Source organism: Notamacropus eugenii, chromosome 5 (assembly GCF_028372415.1).
Source record: "Notamacropus eugenii isolate mMacEug1 chromosome 5, mMacEug1.pri_v2, whole genome shotgun sequence".
Taxonomy (NCBI): Eukaryota; Metazoa; Chordata; class Mammalia; order Diprotodontia; family Macropodidae; genus Notamacropus; species Notamacropus eugenii.
Genome location: NC_092876.1, coordinates 103,450,663 through 103,456,663, shown reverse-complemented (window position 1 = coordinate 103,456,663; position 6,001 = coordinate 103,450,663).

The window sequence follows — 6,001 nt, the reverse complement described above, 5'->3', positions numbered from 1 at the left end:
TCCAAGTCCAACATGATCCATTGTGCCATCTTGTGTCATCACCATCATCTTCATCAGATGAGAATAAAATGGTGAGACAGTAGCTATGGGATTCTGCACAGTTTAATCCCTGCTCATTGGAGGGAAGCAGTGGGGGGTGGGGGATGGGAAGGTCATTTTATTTTTGTCAGGGAGTTTTCCTGGAACTCTCAAAGGAAATAGGTTTTCTTTTCACAGCAGGGTTAGAGACCTCACTAGGGTTTCATTGTCACTAGGACTGAGGTTTGCTTCACCTGTGAAAGGCAGGCTTTCTGCTGTCTGACAAAGGAATATTTAGGCCAGTCCCTACACATTCAGGTTCTTTGCTGGAGGCCAAGATTGTTTGCCTAAACTCTCTATGTTCACACATAATATTTGTATTGCCGAGGGTACCTTATTACGTTGCTCTGCTGTCTGAGTTGTTTCCTTTGAGTTTTACCAAATGAAGGAACTGAATCTGTTATCTAGAGAACTTGAACAAACGTTGCTGTCATCATTCTTTTTGACATTGACCTTGCTATTTTACCACACCCTGCCGCTCTCATTCTCCCTCTTCCTTCCTCCTTTATCAATAGTAAGCCTGCCTAGGGTGTTCCAAGCTCCGAAGTCATTCATTCAAAAACAATATTTGAAAAATCAGATTCAAATGTGCTTCTTTCTCATTCATTTGTATCATTTGGGAGGCAAGTTAAAAATAAGCCTCACTTTGGAAATGTTTTGATCATGGCTCCTCAAGGACCAGGCTGAGCTTTCTAACAGAAATGGGAGGGGTCCGTTTTTCTGATCTTTTAAAAAAAATACTTATATGCTGATCCTGAGAAGAGGAAACCAAGCCTTTTAATCTCCACTCTTTGTTTATCAATCCAGAAGCCTTTGTTCTCTTTCCCAGTTCACAGACTTGTGTGCCAACCCTTGCGGACAGAGGGCATATGTTCATTCTTTTCAGACTTCTTAGTTAAGGCACCCTTCCATAGGAGTAGTCTGAGACAGCTGACGCATCTACTGGAAAGGTGAAAAGTTAGAAGAATAAAATTGTCTACAGGTTAATATATATCCATGTTTGATCAGCTATCTAAGCTGATCTACATTGTACTGATATAGTGGACAGTGTTCTAGCTCTAAAATTAGAATTCAGATCTTCCCTTGCGGAAATTTAGTCTGACTGCCTCTCAATTTCTTCATCTATAAAATAAGAGAGTTGGATGAGATGTATTCTGAGATTGGTTCCAGCTCAAGATTTATGATCTTTAGATATAATTGTGTTGTTCACTGCAGCGGTCTAGATGATCAAGATGCTATCCAGTTATGAAATTAAACAGTGGCCCCGTGGTTGGCTTGCCATATGACTTTGGTTCAACCATCTCATTTCTCTCATCCTCCCCACTTATGACGACTTTCACTTCAGTGGCACTATTACTGTGGGAGGCGCTCCATGACCACCAGCCAGCAGGCAGTCTTCTCACATACAGTCTTATAAAGGATCCAGTCTTGGACTTTGGGCTTTGCTAAACCACACTGGCATCTTGAGGGGCACCAGTTCCCCCTGTTAGAATTAGTCAGATTAGGAGACCTTTGCCTCTGGCCCTACAAATTTCACTTTTCTCTCAAAACTCCCTGGATTATGGAACCCATATTTGAGGCACTACATGTTTCCTAATCATTCTTCATCCTTGAACTGGTTTGATCACCTGGGATCTGAAGTTCTTGTACTCAATCCAAGCACAGAAATGTGCTAGAGCTGGCTGATGCTGGCTTGGAGGGCCAATTGCTAGACGATTTTGTGCATCCTTTTTTTTTTTTTTTTTAAGAAATATCTGTTAAATATCCTTAAGGTCAGAAATTGTGTCTTATAGTTGTATCTGCCAGTGCCTAGCTTTGCATACAATAGGAATTTAACAAACACATAATAAATGCTTACTGAATGAACAAATTACCAAAGAGCTGATTGGAACCAGAAAAAAGTGAACTTTGTAGAATTAAACACCAATGGTTATACTAAATTATAGTTAAGAACGTGAATCCTAATCTCAACTTTCACCTTATCTCAGTGATTTGTCTGACATGGACAGAATTTTCTTCATGTAGAAACAGATTCAAGTCATTCATACATCAATATAGACTTCAAATAGGGACGTGACCTAGGTAGAAAAGGTCACATCATAAGCAAATTAGAGGAGCAAAGAGGAAATTGACTTTCATAACTATGGATAGGGGAACAGTTCATAATTATACAAAGGATAAAGAAGGAATCACAGAGCATAAAATGACGCTTTTTTATGACGTGAAATTAAAAAGATTTGGCATTAGCAAAACCAATGCAGGTGAGATTAGAAAAGAGAGTTATCTGAGAAAAAAAAAATCTAAATTTCTTTAAGACAGATCTAATTTCCATGATATATAGGGTGTCTCAAAAGTCTTAGTGCAGTTTTAAGTTTTAATAAGTTTATGGAATATTTATATAAGGAATGGATTAAAGTTTATAAGAATGAGAGCCACCTCCCAATTAATAAATGGTCATATGAGTAGGAAATTTTCAAGGGAAGAAATCCAAGCTATCCATAGCTACATGAAAAAATGTTCCAAATAACTAATAATTATAGAAATGCAAATTATGGACAGCTCTGCAGTTCTGCCTCACATCCATGTTGGCCAAGTTGGCACAAAAGGAAATTGATACTGTAGGGGCTTTGGGGAAACAGGTACATTAATGCACTATGGATGGAGTTGTGGATTGGTATAACCATTATAGGGGAAAAAAAACACCTTGGAATAATGCCACAACAGTTATGCATATCTTTTTAGGTCAGTAGGCAGAAATACCTCCAGAGAGAATGAAAAATAATTTTAATTGAAAAAATTTTAATTAAAAAGCAAAATGTGAAAGATTCAAACTATTTCTCTCTCAAAAAAAAAAACAGGTAAAAGTGTTAGGGGGCACAGATGGTGTGTTTTTATTACTGTTTCTAAGTGGTTTTTGGGACTATGCAGGGGAAAGGATGTGGAAAATGAACAGCTGGTTACATAGACAGTGTAAAAGAATAGGATTTGCATTCCAGATCATGACTTAAAATTCCAAAATATGATGAGCTCTTGGCTAAAGTTGAAGTATATCTCAGGAGGACTAGAAAGAATGTGTTTGACCAGACTTGCTAATCTATTGAAGAGTGTTTTTAGATGAAATTAGAAGGGGAGGGGAAAATGTTTAGATAAAATTACGGAGCCAGATCTTCTAAAATACGTTAGCTAAGAGTCTCATAGAAAGAAAAGCAAGAATGATGCTCCTTAATTCACAGGAGAGAATACAAGGAAGAAAGATAAGCAGCTGTATGTATAGCCTCATATCTCTATGTTACAGTACAGGAAATTGGTACTCAGCAAGGAAGGGAGAAGGAATAGATCCTTCTTTTGAGATATATTGTATACTGTTAATGGACATCAGAAAGGAAGGAGGATTACTTATCTCTTCTGTCAAAGAGAGTAATCTTTAGACTTGGAAAAGGTAGCAGAATTATGGTTAAGAGGAAAACGAAGTCAAAAATATTTTTGGAGATAGTTCTAAATTAATTCAAGCCTCCTGACTTGGACAAACCACATCCTAGGATGCTTTAAAAAAAACCCCAAAATCTTGAAGGCATTATCATTAACAGCTGTTGTTGATAATTAGGACAACTCACATAACAGATCTCACTTATATAGTACTTAAAATTAGCAAAAGCTTTCCTTACAAGGGCCTCTAAAGAGGGGAAGGTATATGGGGAGGCAGTGTTCTATCCACAAGCAATATGGTCTGGCTCTAAGCTTCTCCCCTCCTCAAAGCTTGTCTCACTGGTCTACTTAGGCAGTAAGTTAATTCCTCAAGTGCTGGAATCAATTCCTTAGTCTGGAAGTAATAATGACCAGTAATAGCTGACATTTATATGGTACTTCCTATGTGCCAGGTGGGCAGGTAGGTGGCATAGAGGATAGAGTGCAGGGTCTAGAGTCAGAAGAACCCAAGTTTAAATCTGGCCTCAGACACTTACTAGCTGTGTCTAGGCAAATCACTTAATCCTGTTTGCCTCACTTTCCTCATCTGTGAAATGAGCTGGAGAAGGAAATGACAAACCACTCCAGTATGTTTGCCAAGAAAACCCCAAATGGGGTCACGAAGAGTCAGACTGACTGAAAGAACTGAATAACAACACATGTTCCAGGCTCTGTGCTAAGCGCTTTACCACAGGAAAGCAGATTTTGGCTTAATTAACTTCCTCATCACCTTAGACCTAGACTATTGCAATAACCTCCTGCCTGCTGGCTGGTCTCCCTGATTCAAGTCTCTTCCTACTCAAGTCTTTCCTCTGCTCGGCTTTCAAAGTGATTTTCCTAAAATGCAGGTCCACCCATGTCACACCCTATTCAATAAATACCAGTGGATCCTTATTGCCTCCAGAATCAAATATAAAATCCTCTGTTGGCTTTTAAAGCCTTTTATGAACTGGCCCCTTTCTAGCTTTCTTATCCTTCTTGTTCTTTGGTCCAATGGCTCTGGCCATCTTGCTGTTTCTTACTTGGCACCCTATTTCCCAACTCCAAGCATTTTCAGTGGTTGAAATTTTCCATGCTGGGAATTCTCTCCCTTCTCATCTTCTCCTAACTTCTCTGACTTCTTTCAAGTCTCAGCTTAAACCCCACCTTTTGCAAGAACTTTTTCCCAGTCTCCTTTAATCTTAGTGCTTTTTCTCTGAGATTATCTCTAATGACCCTGAATATGCCTTATATTATACACAATTGTTTGCATGTTATCTCTCCTGTTAGATTGTGAGCTCCTTGAGAGCACTTAACATACCAAATACATAGTATGCACTTAATAAATGTTGACTTCATTTGATTGGAAATTTGAGCCCAAGGATGGGAAGTTGCACCCTATGAACCATGTTAGTAGGTCCAGGTCAATAAGGGCCATTTCATGGAGCATATGCAGAAGCTCCCTTGGCAACTTTCAGGCTTATCTCTAGAAAAGTTTGGGTTATGAAATGAGGAAATAAGTTTCTTATTGGTCGTTGACTTGCTGACTCAATGGACCTTTGAAAAGGCATGATCTCAGCACTCCTCACCCCATGTGTCTGTTTGTCTGTCTCTTTCTATCCAGTTGCTCTTGTTTTCCTTCCTCCTTTTCCTCCACCACCTTTCCCTTCCTCCTCCTCCTCCTCCCATCCCTTGAATCAGTTGATTCTTAGAGTCTCTCTGGAGGAAAGGGGAAGACCAACATGGTGACCGCCATCACATGGCAGCTAAAACACATATACTCTGAGGTTCCCAAAGTGAGTGATACCACCTCCTGGGGGGGTGCTAGGTTGATGGAGAGGGCAGTAGTAACCTCAGGTGCAATTGGGGGGTATTGGATAAAAATAAGGGGGTGGTAGAATCATAAGGAAAGAAGAGAAGAAAATTTTGGAAAAAAATTTGATTTTTTCAAAATTTTTTCAAAGATTTGAATTTACATCTTCTGACACCAAAACTACAGGATAGGAGTGGGACTAAATGACCATAAAAATCCCCTTCCAACTCTAAGAAAGTATGATGAATAATGCTTAAGAAGTCAACCTATAACGATAACAGCTTACATTTTAATAGAAAATACTTTTTTTCACCTAAGAGCTCAATTCATGCTTATATCATGAAATCATAAATTTAGAGCTGAAAGGCCTCCGTAGTCATCAGTGTTCAGTGATCATCTAATATATACAACTCCCTCCCTACTACAAATGAGAAAACTGTGGGCCAAAGAGATTTAAGAATTTCTGCCTAAGTGTTGGTTTTTTTTAACCTGATCTATGATTTTCTCATTCTAGAAATCTCTCTAAGCAGTACAGATAAACTTCTCTACAACATACATTCTTAGAGAATCTCCTGGAGGCATTGACAAGTTAATGACTTGTCCAGGGTCATACCATCAACATATGACAATTAAGATTGGTACATTATTTCTGTGGACCACTCTCTA